Source organism: Leuresthes tenuis, unplaced genomic scaffold, assembly GCF_036924035.1.
Source record: "Leuresthes tenuis unplaced genomic scaffold, fLeuTen1.0.hap1 SCAF_1, whole genome shotgun sequence".
In the NCBI taxonomy this organism is placed as follows: domain Eukaryota; kingdom Metazoa; phylum Chordata; class Actinopteri; order Atheriniformes; family Atherinopsidae; genus Leuresthes; species Leuresthes tenuis.
This window is the reverse complement of record NW_027325355.1, coordinates 8,608,736-8,624,767: the sequence shown is the minus strand read 5'-3', so window position 1 is coordinate 8,624,767 and position 16,032 is coordinate 8,608,736. Positions and strand designations below refer to the sequence as shown.

General features: G+C 40.4%; 1 protein-coding gene and 1 non-coding gene across 2 annotated transcripts in view; both read left to right on the top strand.

The window, feature by feature from the left end:
• The window catches only part of LOC140291438 (uncharacterized), an 873,052-nt gene that overhangs the window by 813,242 nt on the left and 43,778 nt on the right, over positions 1–16,032 (top strand). The window lies entirely within an intron of this gene.
• trnak-uuu (transfer RNA lysine (anticodon UUU)) lies at positions 2,334–2,406 on the top strand. Its single transcript has one exon. It is a non-coding gene; the product is annotated as a tRNA-Lys (tRNA).

The window sequence follows — 16,032 nt, the reverse complement described above, 5'->3', positions numbered from 1 at the left end:
GTTGACTTTGATTTTAAAAAATGTACATTGTTATTGTTTTCATGTAGCAGTAACTATAGTGGCACTTTCATGCATTTCATTCATTTCATGTTGAAATGATCTGGTTTTATTGACTGCTATACCCATAATGATAGATAGATTAATTCACTATCATCTATGGTTATCCTATATTGTGAACTGTGCCTTTATTCCCTCAGACGTCTGAATTATCCAACCGCATCACAAGCCCCACCAAAAGAAAAGTATCACCACCTGGCTGCAGTCCCAAGAAGTTTCTGCAGATCGTTTCTCCTCTGTCTCTTCCTCCATCTCCATCTCCTGTACTTTTAAACCCCAGTCCATTCATTGAGCCAGTTGTGTTTGTCATCCCAAATGGAAACAAACAGATTGTGCCATCTGATTCCCTGCCCTCACCTCCACTAACCCGGAGAGCTTACGCCCGCACGGTGGAAAAAAACAAATGCTGTCAGTGTCACCTGCCGTGCATAAAAGAAAATGGTAGTATTATGGGAAGATATACTGTCCCATTTATTTTTTTCTATTTTTAATTGTTTAATTTATTCCTGTTTTTATTACTTCAGGTTTAATTTCACACATGTTTCTGAGTGTTTGTGTGTGTGAAATTAGTAATAAATTTGTTACATTTCAGTGAGTGTCTTCAGTTTTTTCTGCAAACATGCAAACTCATTCAGAGAAGAAGATTACATTGTTGCAGCACTTAATTCAGAAATTTAAAAATGACCATAAAAGTACATTTGATAACACTTGCTAAACGTTTGTGTCATCTTCCAATGGTGGAATCGAACCGGTGACCTTTGGATTTAGAGCCTCCTATACTATTCCACAGCAAAGTGTCATGTTCGTGTAGATTTCTCAAATGAATACACCAGAATGTGTGCTTTTACTTGAAATGGACAGCAGAGACACAAATAACTACAAGTCCATTCCATTTTTTTCCCTCATATTCTCAAAAATTCCTCTTTTTGTTCACTTTTCCCCTTCCCCCTTCTTCCCCCTTTTCCCCCTTCTTCCCCCCCTCATACAGACTATTGTTCCCCAGCTTTAGCGGAGTCGGTAGAGCATCAGACTTTTAATCTGAGGGTCCAGGGTTCCAGTCCCTGTTCAGGCGATACTACCCTGGAATATGTCATGGTTACTATCATTGCTTTATCTTATACTTCTATGAATGCAGAGAACAACTCTACACTGGTCACTTTAAAGCCAATAGGTGCATTTGGACAGAGAGTTCTAAGAACTGTACACCTCCAATTTAACTATAAGAACTGCCCTTCCCCAGTGGGGAATTTTCGATTTCGATTTTCGATTCGCACATGAGTGGGGAACCTTGATCGGGACTGATGTGACGCAGCCGTCAGCGACAGATGTGTTACTTTAGCGCCACACTCAACAACAAAACAAAACCCGCGAGGAGGCCACCGTGTTTATGGTCTGCATGACAGTGATATTAATCATGGATGATCACATCAGGCGTCTAAGATGGAGGCTGGAAGAGCACACAGCGAGAGTCAGGAGATGAAGAATCCAGCAGCGGGCGATACTTCTTCATTTCATGAAGGAGAGAAGAGCGCCGCAGGCAAAGGAGACAACGTCTAAGTTTAACTTATTAAACAGGCGCCGGTTGTGTCCGTGTTGTATGAGTAAATATTTCAGACAAGGGGCGGAGCTACCAGCCACCAAACACCTACGTCATATGTGTTCCTGTTGAACCCAGAAAAGACCTCGGAGAAGGAGCTAAAATGGTTCTAGGAACTGAGGGCCGTGGTCCATAGTTCCTCTATGTCCGAATGCACGAAAAAACAGCCCTATTCCTGAACAGGTTCCAGGAACTGCAAAAGGTTCCTACAGTGGGAATGCTTCTTTGCTCCACTTCTGCTACTCTTAAAACATACGTTAAAGACAGCAAGGGTTATGATCTTCTTCGTTGTGTATGACAAGGTTTCTCAAAGACAATGAAAACACTTCCTCGTAGACATATTCACCGTTCTGAACAGCCAATGTGAGAGGACTCTTCACCAAAAAGCCAAGACAACGTTTCTGACAGTTGAATCGTACTGGAGTCTGCTGAAGTCCAACAATGGTAACTGGGATCAAGCACCAAAAATACAAGAGCGAGAGACGTTCATTGGAGCTCCAAACGTGTCTGATGGACGACTGTTTGGTGTCTAAGGTCCCAAAGATGCTTAAATTAGAAACTGAAGGCCAAACTACACACTGTTAGGTTTAAGCTTTAACAATCGTATCAGCCAATAAACCAGTCGGGTTGTGTGTTTTTATAAAAACTGTCATTTAAACTGTGATCTGTCACATTCAGAGCCTGGGTAGCTCAGTCGGTAGAGCATCAGACTTTTAATCTGAGGGTCCAGGGTTCCAGTTCCTGTTCAGGCGATGCTACCTCTGAATATGTCATAGTTACTATCATTGCATTATCCTACACTTCGGGATTGATGTGACGCAACAGACATGTAACTTTAGCACCACTCAACAACAAAACTCGCAAAAAGTAAGGAGAGAACAAAACAAAACAACACCACCAAGAAGCTAACATGGAGAGCGAGGAGGCCACCGTGTTCATGGTCTGCATGACGGTGATATTAATCATGGACGATCACATCAGGCGTCTAAGATGGAGGCTGGAAGAGCGCACAGCGAGAGTCAGGAGATGAAGAATCGAGCAGCAGGCGATACTTCTTCTTTTCATGAAGACAAGAAGGAGAGCAGAGCGCCGCGGACAAAGGAGACGACGTTAATAAGTTTAACTTATTAAACAGGTGCCGGTTGTGTCCGTGTTGCATGAGTAAACATTTCAGACAAGGGGCGGAGCTACCAGCCATCAAACACCTACATCATGTTCCTGTGGAACCCAGAAAAGACCTCGGAGAAGGAGCTAAAATGGTTCTAGGAACTGAGTGCTGTGGTCCCTGGTTCCTGTATGTCCGAATGCACGAAAAAACGGCCATATTTCTGAAAAGGTTATAGGAACTGCAAAAGGTTCCTGCAGTGGGAATGCACCTAATGTGTTCTTTGCTCCACTTCTGCTACTCTTAAAACATACGTTAAAGACAGCAAGGGTTATGATCTTCTTCGTTGTGTATGACGAGGTTTCTCAAAGACAATGAAAACACTTCCTCATAGACATATTCGCTGTTCTGAACAGCCAATCAGAGCGGACTCACCAATAGACAAGACAACGTTTCTGACAGATACTACCTCTGAATATGTCATGGTTACTATCATCTTACACTTCTATGAATGCACCGTCAGGTAGACTGATCACTATTAGTTTAGTACACTTCATTCAGTACACGTTTACTTCATTCATTTTTGTTTCCCCACGCTTCTCCTGAGCAACGACTGTTGCAGTGGATGATTTGTGGATGCACCACACCCACCATCTGTATCTAACAAACATCCTAGAAAAGTCCTGATGTTCTGCTGCACAGTTCGTGAAGCAAGAACGTCCAGATTTTTTAAAATGAAAGAGGACGCGTTTTCTTTTTCACATGAATGCAATGCAATTACAGGAAGAACCAGAGGAAACCAAAGCAACTGGGTGTAGCAGAGCATGATGTCTTCAGAGGATGCTTAGTATGATTATTCCCCCGGCTTTAACACAGAGATTGTTTATCACCTGGCGTGGCTGTAGCTCAGGTGGAATCAGCAATCAGGAGGTCAGTGGTTCAACTCCAGCTTCCAGACACTGAACCCCCAATGTATCCATCAGTGTATGAATGGACTAACCCAGTGTTGGAATGCATGTAGTTATGTGTAGACTTAAGATGTGCTGTATGAGCATGAGTGCATGTAGTGTTAGAAGCACTTTGAGTGGTCAGTTAGACAAGAAAAGCACTATACAAGTCCATTTACCCACATGAGCTGAAGCAACTCATGAAGTTAAGAAGGCATTTCACTTCAAAGACAGATCACAACATGACCTGGTGTACAGCGCAGAGCCATTATTTATCTTGCATCTTCTAAAAAGTCAGGCAAATCTCTTCCTCTGCAGATGTAACTCGACATTTAAACGTCTGAAGGCTGGTGCAAAAAAATATAAAATAAAATGTCAATCAAGTTTATCAAATGAATTCACAATTTTAATCGTACAATCCAAAGCGCTCTGCTAATCAATACAAACAGTTTATCAATGCCTTTACAAGTTTGCAAGCGTTTTCATGACGATTATCTTCCAATCGAGGATATTTCCCTGAAAAAAATGGCAAATACATCACAACTATTTTCATTAACTGACTTAAAAACATCCCGCCTCAGTTACAGTTTACATCAGTTCCATTTTTACACCCACCCCCCATATGTGAATGAATTACCATACAATCTATAATCAGAAGAAGTCGAAGTAAGTTCCTCATTATTGTCCCATTATTCAGAACAATATTATTCAGTCTTTAAAAAGACACATTAAAGTGATAAAATTCATTCTTACAAATTAGGACACAAACTGTCTAAAGTGCATTAGCAGATACATCAACATATGTTTGGATTTTCTTATTCAAAAGTGATGAAGCAAGTCTGCAGCTATGCATGCGACACAAAGAGGACAAAGTCGGACACAGTGTTCACTAATTTGACCTGATCAAAGCTTCCATCTCACAGATGAATTTGAGTTGAAATTTATGATCAGATGTGTCCCAGCTCTGTGTTGCGTTCCTTTTAGGGATAACCAGTGCATATGGACCTGATTGACCTATCTCCTGCTCCACCCAGTAACTTAAAATGTAAACATGAGCAATATTAATAGCATTCATAGTACAGCTAATGCACTTAATTAAATCAAACAAGTTCAGTGTTGCAAGAAACAAACAGCTGACATCAAATCCTTGTGAAACAATAGTTTATACTTTGAATTTGCATTAAAACTAAATCCTTTCTTTTTCTGTCTCAGCACCGGGCCGTAGTTGTGGTCAATATTTATTTTTTCTTACCCAAGAGTGTCGTTGCGTCCATCAATCCAGAACCAGGTGTTGTCAGTTTCTTTTAACCCAATCCAGTATCCATGGTTAGGGCTCTGGTAATACCGGATGTTTTTACTGACAAATTCCTGGAAGTCATGACATGGCGGATCATCGGAATCATTCACACTTTAGTAAAGGCATCAGTTATAATAATTTAAAAGAAAATGGACATTTGGAAAATGCCATTTATGCTCTTTATAGCTCACCTGTTCTTGCAGATTATCAATAACAACCAGATCTGCAGCTTTGTCTTTGCAATAAGTTCGACTTTGTGGCCATGTCTTCCAACTTGGGGGTTCATCATAAAACAGGTAGCACTTTTCCTGGTAAAGAATCCAGCCGTCCCGACAGGGCTGACACTCACGAAATGGGCGGAGAAATTGATTAATTATTAAATCTAACATGTCAAAATCTAATGACAGCCTTTTTAAACTGACTGAAATTATACGGATTAGACCAACTTGGATTTTAATGAATGTGATTTAATTGGAATCTTATTACAATGAATTGGATTACAATTAGTTTAAAATGGACTGTAGTTGAAATGCCTCGAGATAACATTTGTTGCGATTTGATGGTATGTAAATAAAACTGAATGATAACAAATGATAAAACCTTAAAAGACTTATGACTGTTACCCTACATGAGGAACTATAAATCTATCTACTTCTAATATTTCCATTCTGGAGCATCTTTTTTGGCAGGACGTTTTCTTCCAGAATAAATCCAGCAGGTGTAAACTCAAAATATTAAATGTTTTTTTCAACTTTATTAGTTGCGTTTCAGGTCTGAAAAATGTTTTTAAAAAGTTGTGATGTGGGTTAGTAATAAAGAAAATTAGACATCAGATGATAGTTATTATGATTTGGCACAAAAGATGTTCAGAGGAGCTAAAGTTTGTCCTCAAATGTGATTAAAAACAATGTTCCTCAGAGAAAGACTGGAAGGGATCTGCATATTTCTGCTTCTACAGAGCAGAATATCATTAAAGCATTCAAGGAATCTGGAGGAGTTTCAGTGTAAAGGACAAGGGAGCAAGCCTAAGCTGGACACCCGTGACCTCTGACCCCTCAGACGGCGCTGCATCAAGAACCGTCATTCATCAACAGCTGATAGAAGCACATGGACAAGGGATTACTGTGGAAACTTTTGTCAAGCACTACAATACAGAGTTCCATTCACAAGCTTTACTGTGCAGAAAAGAAGCCTCAGAAAAGAAGCCTGATGTTAACCTCGTCCAGAGGCGGCGTCCACTTCTCTGGGCTTGGAGGCATCTGGGATGGACCATCACACGGTGGAAACGTGTACTGTGGTCAGACCCATCAGTATTCCAGATCTTTGTTGGAAGAAATGGAGCAAAGAGCAAAAGCAGCATCCAGCCTGCTGTCAGCAACCAGTCCCTGCAGCCAGGCTCTGTGATGGTATGGGGTTGGATCAGGGCCCTCGGCAAAGCTCATTTCCACTTCTGTGATGGCAGCATTAATGCAGAAAAGCTCACTGAGATTTTACAGCAACATATGCTGCCTTCAAGGCCACATCTTTTCCAGGGACGTCCAAGCATTGTTCAAGCAGACCATGGAAAACCACATTCTGACACATTCCAAAGGCCTGGCTGAAGAAGAAGAGGGTGCGGGTGCTGGACTGGCTGCCTGAACTTTGAAATGACAAATATGGTTATGTGCCTGAACTGCTGCACAGTTTAAGATGATTTTACTGGAAGAAAAGCTCTTCATCACTTGATATTCTCAATGCCTGAATGTCTTTTCAGTGTCATGAGAAGGAAGATTACAAAGCTTTACAGGCATGCATTTTACAGGCCTGAAATGCATAAAGAGATATACACGACCAAGATGACGAAACAATGACGTCAAGGCTACTTTTTTCTGTTTTGGGACTCTCTAAAACAAGGCTTCTGAAAGCAGAGGGTTTTCTGATCAACATGAAACTCATGTTTTAATTCTCACTTTCTGAAGAAATCAGAAACATGACATCAAAATTGAAAATGTTGATGCAGGTCAGACGTTGCATCAGGGTTGAAAGGTAAGAATGTGTTCAAAATGGTTTAAATCTCTTTAAAGAAGGCAGAGAAGATTTTACTTTTGGACAAACTAAAGTAACACACTGGGGCGCACTGGAACAGTGATTTCCATGTGTTATGATTGGAGTGTGGAGATGGTTTGCTTTGTATGTGTTGCAGTTAATTCATATGGTGGTTATTGTTTCAGGGTTGGATTTCTGCGTATGTTGAGGATTGACAGTGTTTGTGCTGATCCTTTGGAGGGGGGGTACTGTCTCTTTAAGAGGACGAGTAAAGTGGGTTGGTGTGAGCTCATGTTAAAAAAAACGTATGCTTGTGTTGAACCGTGGACCGTTTGGATGGATTAAAAAGTTGCAAAAATGTAGATGGACGTGGTTTTTGGCTGTTCATTTTGAGGGTGCAACACATGCAGAACTGTGAGGTCATAATGAGTGATGACATCACTTCTTGTGATGTCAGCAGCGATGGTGCTCTGTTCTCAGTCACCAGTCATCACGTGTGCTGTTCTGCTCTCTTTTTCAGCTTTATGATCTTAACTGTAAATAATATGCAGCACATGTTCATAGAGCCCAGGCAATGGTGGGAAACATGGATTGTATGAATGCTGTGTGAAATGTAAATGAAAACAGAAGCAGTGACCTGCAGATCCTTTCTATATATGTGATAACTGAATCTGAATGTATCAGTGTCCAGGTCAGTAATAATGTATTTATTGTATGTTACGGTGCTCACAGCTGCTTTCTGCACGCCTCACCTGGAAGTATCTTTGAAGCTGCTTTGTATGTTGTCTACACTGACTGTGAAGCAAAAGTAACACAACAGCCACATCTTCAGGCTGTTTCCAGCACAATCATTCAGCTGTTTTCATGCATCAACATAATACAGTAATAACAGTGTAGTTATGGTTGTTTCTATTCGGAGCTGCTTACAAGCAGAATGGGATTATTTCTACGTGTCAGCATACAGTGTATAACATCATTTCTAGTACAAATCTGACTTTGAAAGATGTTAAAATGACAGAATCAGCATGTAAATGATAAAGTGTCTTCCTGTGGATGTTCTCAGATATGTACAGTATGAACACTGTGATCCTTTCCCACATGTCCCAGTATGTTTGATTGTGTTCCAAGTGAGGGTCAGACTGGAGAAAGTGTCATGAAGCTGTCACCCTTAAACAATCAATAAAAGCTCTGAATACAAAAGCATTTCAGTGTCATCTCTATAAGTAATGATGAGAGAAGCAAAAGCTTCAGCTGCACCTCCTGAGCTCTACTTTCCATATTGTCTACACTGACTGTGAATCAAAAGCAGCACAACAGCCACATCTTCAGCTTGTTGTTGAAAAGCTGTTCTGACAACATTCACAGCCCAATAAGCAGCACAGTGACAGCAGTGTAGTTGTGTTTGTGGGTCAGAGGAAATCTCATGTTCCAGCCATGTGATCCAGAACAACCCATGTGAGTGAAGGACAGACTGCAGCACTGATAAAAATGTCAGTTTGAGATGAATTCACAGGCATCAGTGTGTCAGTGGAACTGAAGGTGAACTGTTTGAGAGCTGAACACTGACAGGACTTTGTTTGCATGATGGAAACATGATGAAGAACAACATGACAAACTAAATCCATCATGTCAGAAGACAGAGTGGGAAAAGAATGAAAGTCAGCAGAAATTCAGCTCCATTATTGAATGAAGTCAAACACATTGAAGAGTTGGATCAGAGTTGAGGAGCTGTGTGGATTTGTAGTTGTGCATTTTCATCCCAGCTGTTAAACAACAGATAACAGTGTGTGTTACTAAATTCACCACCAAGCTGAATGTGTTTGTGGGAACATGAATGTTTTTTAGTCTTTCTGCATCATGTGACCCCGATTTTAATCATCTGCTGTCAGATTCAAATCAAGACCATGAAACCACACAGCAGCTTCAGCTGAGCTGTCAGTCAGCAGCAGCGGTCTTATCTGTGGGCCGCAGGGGCTGATGGGAGCTCTGAGGAGCTGTTAGAAAGCACGTGGCCCTGGTCGGATCTCACAGCTCGTCCTTGTTTGGCCTCAGCTGCATCAGAGCGCCACTTCTCCCCAGGTTCACCAGAGGAAACACCACTGCACAAAATGCTTTTCCTCCCAGCTGCTGCTCTGTGCTGTCTGTGTTCAGGTGAGTGTTTCCAGCCAATCAGGAGCCAGCAAACTCCACCTGGAACAAACACTGTCACACTGACCTTCATCTGTCTGTCTGAGTCTCCACAGCGCTGGTTGCCATGGCAGCACAACTGATCCAGGACCAGTTAACACTGACCAGGAGAGTTGGTCAAAGTGTCTCCTTCAGCTGTGGAACTGACCAGTGTGATGAAAACTGGATATACTGGTACCAGAAGAAAGAAGCAGAAACATTCACAGTGATTCTGGATATTAATAAAGATAGTGGTGATGTTTATAAAGGTTATGGTCATCCTCAGAAAGATGATTTCTCAGCTGTGAATAAACAGAACGGCTGTGAGAGAGCAGTAAACCACAGCCCAGGTTCACATATTTCACCTCCATCTCAGACAGAGTCACAAACATACTGAGCTGAGGGAGTTTCTTCCTCTCTGCTGTCTTTATTTATTTAAACTTTTATTCAACTTTTTCTTCTTATTAAGAGAAGTTTTCTGAAGGTTCAAAGATAAAAACTGTGAACATTTGAAATATTTGTTCTGGAAAATGATCCAAATGAAACTTCAATTCACCATAAATAAAAGCAAGACATTTTAAAGACATTAATTTAATACTGAATGTTTTCATTCAAATGTCCAGATAAATATGAATCTCCTGCTTTGAGCTGCTGCTGGAATAAAGTCCATTCCTCCTTTAAAAAGTTTAATGAGCTCTTCATGAAAACACTTCCAGCAGCACTTGTTGTTTCACAGCTTTCAGCAGATTTCACCGCATCATTTCACTTTATTCCATTTTAAAAGACAGATCTTGGACTGATCTCAGGTCAGGATTTTGTCCTTCTAGCAGCAGCTTATCAGGACGCTGATTTTGTTGGACAGATGTTCATCAGTTTCCTGTGGATGTTTCTGCTTCCCAGAGGATGAATCCAGAGTGCACTGAGACTGAGACAGGAGCAGGAAAACTTCCTAAATTAATGTGAAGTCTTTGTACCACATTACAGCTCAGAAACAGAACACATGCACAGTGAGGGCATGATGCTCAACACGTTTCTCAAAGCATTTACACAAGGACATTCATTATGTGCTGACAGTGATATGATTTTCTTCCCCTGACACTGAAATAACGATCATCTTTAAGGGATTTCATGTCACTTTTAGATCCATCAGCTCCACAGTTTTATATCTCTACATGTTAAGTATAAGGCAGCTTTCACAGCGAGCTATGTGGCAAATATCTGGAAACAACTGAGACTAACAGCCTGAAACATCCAGTTTCTACAAAGATAGCTCATATACACAGTTCTGTTGAATGTTTCTGTACAGTCATCATGGACATTAATGTCATTTCCATTTAGTCATTTAGCAGATGCTTTGATCCAAAGTGACTCACAGGTGAGGAAACAACATCCCAGTGCAGTCAGGCATACCTCTCATTTCCCTGTATTTGTGTCCATCCTCCAGACTCCTGTGGATCCTTTTTACCTCACGCTAAAAAAGCCAATATCACAGACGGAGAAAAGTTAGATCATGAGAGAGAAAAAAACTCTTGTCTCCAATCACCCCCCCCCCCCCCTCTCTCTCTCTCTCACAGGCACTGAGAGCTCACCGCCACCCATTTCTATTCCCCTTATCACATATGTGTATGATGAAATACTTTTTAATGTATTCAGTGTGTAAATTCTCCCAGAAAGGTAGCATCATATGATATGGCAGGTTGTGTGTGTTTTTCTGTCACTTTACTCAAAGAAAGTTAATGCCTTAGCATGCATGAGGTGTTGTTATTGTACCCCAACTCCTTGGAACACAGTAAACACCTCACCTATGAATACATTAAGAAACAGTGAAAAATACAGTTCTTGATCAGCAAACCTAATGCATCTGAAATATGTTAGATTAAGATTTACCTTAATAGGACATATCAAATCAAAATATTCTCACACGGGGGAAATCTTCCTCTTCCTAGCTGGCTCCATCCTCTTACCTATCCTTCTCTCCTCACTCTCCCTAATCTCAAAACTATCTCTCTCTCACTTAACTCCCCAAACTATCTCCAAATTACATTAACGCTATCCAAACTCGAGTATCCAAACTATCAAAACTCAAAAAGTGAACTGACCGCAACTCTCCATAAAAAAAACACACATTTTAAATGGAGACTGAGGGGTTTCTACGCTTGGCATATAAATCTGACAAAATCTGAAGCATTTACGGAAGCAGTCACGTGGTTGGGACGGGTAGTGAGGTTGCGGACGTCATCATTTTCGGCTCCTCCCCTAAATGAAGTAAGCCGTCTCCTCCATTACTGGACACACGCTTCGAAGCCTCAGCACATTTCAGAACATCACTACAGGAAGCTGCATGCAGGTGAGTCCAGAAAAGAATACATGTAGCGGTCAAACATTTGCAGAAATGTCTTCAAAGTGCTTTGTGTCATTGGTTTGATTCCTGCACCTGGACACGGGCAGTCAGAACATGTATTAAAGAGTAAAAAAGTTCAAATAACCTGGCTGCTATACACAGTTAGCATGTCCTGCTAATGCTAATGCTAATGCTCTGCTAACCGTTGTATTCAAAGCAGAAAGCAGAAACACAGCATCAACTATAGATTTCAATAAGCCGGTCAGATGGACAAATAAAATGGAGCTTTATCCTTTTAGCTGTGTGTTAAACACATTTTCCACTAAAGCTGCAGTTTTCTAAACTTTTTTCTGTAGTTTTAAAAAATTAAAAAAACTTGATGATCAATGTAAAATTTAGAATTGTTCTTTCCGGGCTTATCTGGGTATCATTTGGCTTTTTGATAAAACTGTGGAGTGAAAACATTTGATATGATGTGTTTAATGTGTTTTAGTGCTTAAAATCTTTAAATGGGATTTAATTATGGTCTATATAAATACTTTAATTACATTAAGAGTTTATGTTGTTTGAAGAGGAGTTATAGCATTATAATATAGATTTGTCAGTGATCCAGGAAAGTATCACAGGAACAGTAGAAATATACAGTTCAGTATCAGTGTCTGATTTCTCAGATTTACACTCAGAAGCCCATTAAAAGACAGTCTGACTGTCCTCTTCAGAAGTGTCTCATGAAAGATTAATTTTTCAGTTTCCTTTACATATCCAATATTTTCTTTTATCCACGTATCAAAAAGGACTGACCGCATGATAAAAAGGTTGTACATGTCTTTACTCATAAAGTCCAGCTGCCCACATCTGGAGTTAAAATGGAGCTAAAATTATCTTTATTAGGAGGATCTGTGCAACTTTTAGGAGCTGATACTCCTGACCACAACACAAGATCACTTTTTACTCTTTAACTGGACACGTAAGTTTACCATGTAAGATAATTTCATAATCAAATAAAGGAGACTGTAGGTTATTTGGGTTGAAAAACATTTCAGAGTTTTAAGGGTCTGAGAATTTCCTTCATCTCAAACTTTAGGTTTCACTAAAACAGCTTTCTGGAATGAATCACTGGACGAGCACTTCTGATGCCAGAAAAACACTCCTTTATATTTAAATGACAGCCTCAGAATGGTCCACTTCATGTTGTTCTTCAGAGTGTCTCAGATCAGTCAGACAGCTGCTGCTGACGTGTTGTTAGCCACACAGAACTAGATCATTCCCCCACTGAAACATTACATCTTCTCAGTTTCAAGCCTCAGTCCAGACTGAAGCTCCCTGAGTGCTGAACCGTGGGCTTCAGAGTTTAACCTGTGACAAATCTCAGATTACTCTGTTACTTTTCTGGATCCCTGACAGCTTCTGGAAATGAGAACAAATTTAGAAACGGAGAAAATCTGAACTTCAGGCTTTGGGATGATATTGGGACCCTTTCCTCAAACAGTATCATTGTCTTAATGTAGTAAAAAGATTTAAGTTGATCATGTTACACTGACTCAGATGAGATTCATGGGATATTGCACACAGTGGGTGTCATTCTACAGAGTATATTATACATATATTATATTATACATATATTATATTATACATTTTTTTCTGAATTTGATTAAAAAGCTCCAAATATTTTGAACTGTGACCATTGAAATAAAAACCATGGTAATAAGTTTAATTAAATGTGACTAGATGGTTGAAAACTGTCCAGAAAGTTTTTCAAGAGAAGAAGAAAAGTGGATGTGGTTTAACATGCTGCACGCCACAGCTGGATCTTATTGTATGTACTGACAGTTTCAGACAGAGTCCATCAGTCAGAGGACCAGGACCAGAATGGAGCGGCAGAACCAGGATCCAAACCCCTCCACCAGGAACAGAGTCGGCTCATCCTCTGGTTCCACCGGGCTTCAGGTTAGTGTGGAGGACATTAAAGACACGAGGACGAGTGTCGAGGCTCCGTGTATCGTCCGCTTGTTCTGCTTTTACTTCAAATGTGGAAAAAGTGTCAGCAAAGTATTTCCTGGTTTCATCTACCCTCTCTGATACAGATGTGCTTAGACTGAAAATGTGCTGCAGAATGAATGATCTGCTGGAAGAAACTCAGTGGCCAGATTGTTGTTGTGGGACATTTTCTGGCTCTCAGTCTTCAGATTTGAGAGGTTCAGGAGCTTATATTCATTGTTTGTGTTTGAAGTCTCTGGATTACATGAATTAAACCTGGTGGTGGTAATACTTCTGGGTCTTTAATGGTTAGATGACAGGTTTGTAGATCTCTCTACCTCAGGGTAAAGAGTTGTTTTAGAGAGAAACAAAGGTTGAGTTAAAACTGTTTCCCTGATAGCTGTTGAGCTCAATGGCTGCAGACCTCTGGGTTGTAAGCTGGAACAAAGGGATAGTGTAATGAATGTCATGTATTACCACCACTGTTACTTTTATTCGTTTAAACCAGTGATCATCAACCTTTTTCAGTCCAACCTCTACATGGTGTTTAACTGAACAACTTGGACAAGACTGTGCTTCATTCTATCATTTAGAAATATTGTAGCACAAGTTCCTTTTCAGAATTTCATCATGACAAAAAATAATTAGTGAAAGAGCAAAAAGCAAGAGTTTACTGCTTAAAAACCTGAACGTGTGTAGAACACATCAGAGCACAGTGTTGACAGCTGAGGGCACTTATAAACACGCTCTCAGCATCTCAGCACGTTTGATCTGAGATATTGAGACCTGTGGCTCGGTCTATACACGTCCAGTTAGAATATGTTGGTTAGCTTAGAGAAATCTTTTGTGTGAACTTCAGAAGGATCTAATCCTTCTTCCTCTCTGTCATTGCAGAAACATATAGCCCAAGAGGGCTCCAGATGTCACTCCTGTAAACACTGTGGGAAAGTTTTCAAAAGATCATCACATCTGAGGTGTCATCAGAGGCTTCACACTGGAAAGAAACCATATAGCTGTGGTCAGTGTGGGGCAGCTTTCACTGAAGTATCTAACCTAAGGACACACCAGCGTATTCACACAGGAGAGAAACCATACAGCTGTGGTCAGTGTGGAGCAGGTTTTGCTACATCTTCCTATCTTAAGACACATCAACGTATTCACACAGGAGAGAAACCTTACAGCTGTGGTCAGTGTGGAGCAGCTTTCACTCAATTACCTCACCTAAAGAAACACCAGCGTATTCACACAGGAGAGAAACCTTACAGCTGTGGTCAGTGTGGAACAGGTTTTGCTACATCTTCCTGGCTTAAAACACATCAACGTATTCACACAGGAGAGAAACCTTACAGCTGTGGTCAGTGTGGGGCAGGTTTTGCTCGATTATCTAGTCTAAAGACACACCAACGTATTCACACAGGAGAGAAACCTTACAGCTGTGGTCAGTGTGGAGCAGCTTTTGCTACATCTTCCAATCTTAAGACACATCAACGTATTCACACAGGAGAGAAACCTTACAGCTGTGGTCAGTGTGGGGCAGCTTTCACTACATCTTCCCATCTTAAGACACATCAACGTATTCACACAGGAGAGAAACCTTACGGCTGTGGTCAGTGTGGAGCAGGTTTTGCTCGATTATCTAGTCTAAAGACACACCAACGTACTCACACTGCGGATAAATTATTGGTTTAAATCAACAATATATTTTACGGCAGATAAGAAAACCTGGGAGCAGCAACAGGAACTACCAATCAGAAGAATTTCCCTTGTTCAGATTAAAAATCTTCTTTTTGGATTACCACCTTCTCTTGTCAGGACTTTTGTTCTGAATGTTTTGTGGGTAGCACATGTTTGAAGAATCATTGAAAGTGCTTTATAATTTGTTGGGGTAGTTGGGAACTATGGACAGATCTCCCACCGTTCAAGATAAATATGGCATCAGTTCTGAGTTGATAGACAGAACAATATCAGTGCCTTGAGATGACATTGTTTTAATTTGGCGCTATATGAATAAAACTGAATTGAATTGAAAATGCAATCTTTTTGAAAGTAGATACACGTTTTATTCTATTATACTGAACATATATGTTTATTTTAAAGTTAAAATTCACAAAGTAGCTGTGCACCAGCTGTGGGTATGTTTGTAAACATACAACATCTTTAGAAGCAAGATATCATTTCAGTTTGATGTAAAGTCTAGCTTTACACTTGTTTGTATTTCATTGTTCTGCATTTTATTAAAGGTTAGATGTCAACATTTCTCATGCGTTTTCTCATGTTCTTGCTACAGAGATATTTTTAAAAAATTGTGTTTGGTTCTAATCTTTCCCAAAGACTTAGAAATTTTTAACGCAGTCTGAAAAAGGTTTGGAGTTGTTCCCTGTACTTTCCAGACAGCTGTTTGATTGTCATGACTAAAGCTGAAAGTTAAGGCTGTTCCAACACTAAAAGGGCACGAGGCTCAACTTCAAGCTGTGAAACTATGTCAAATGTCTGTTGTGTTGGTGTCAAGAAAATTCTCTG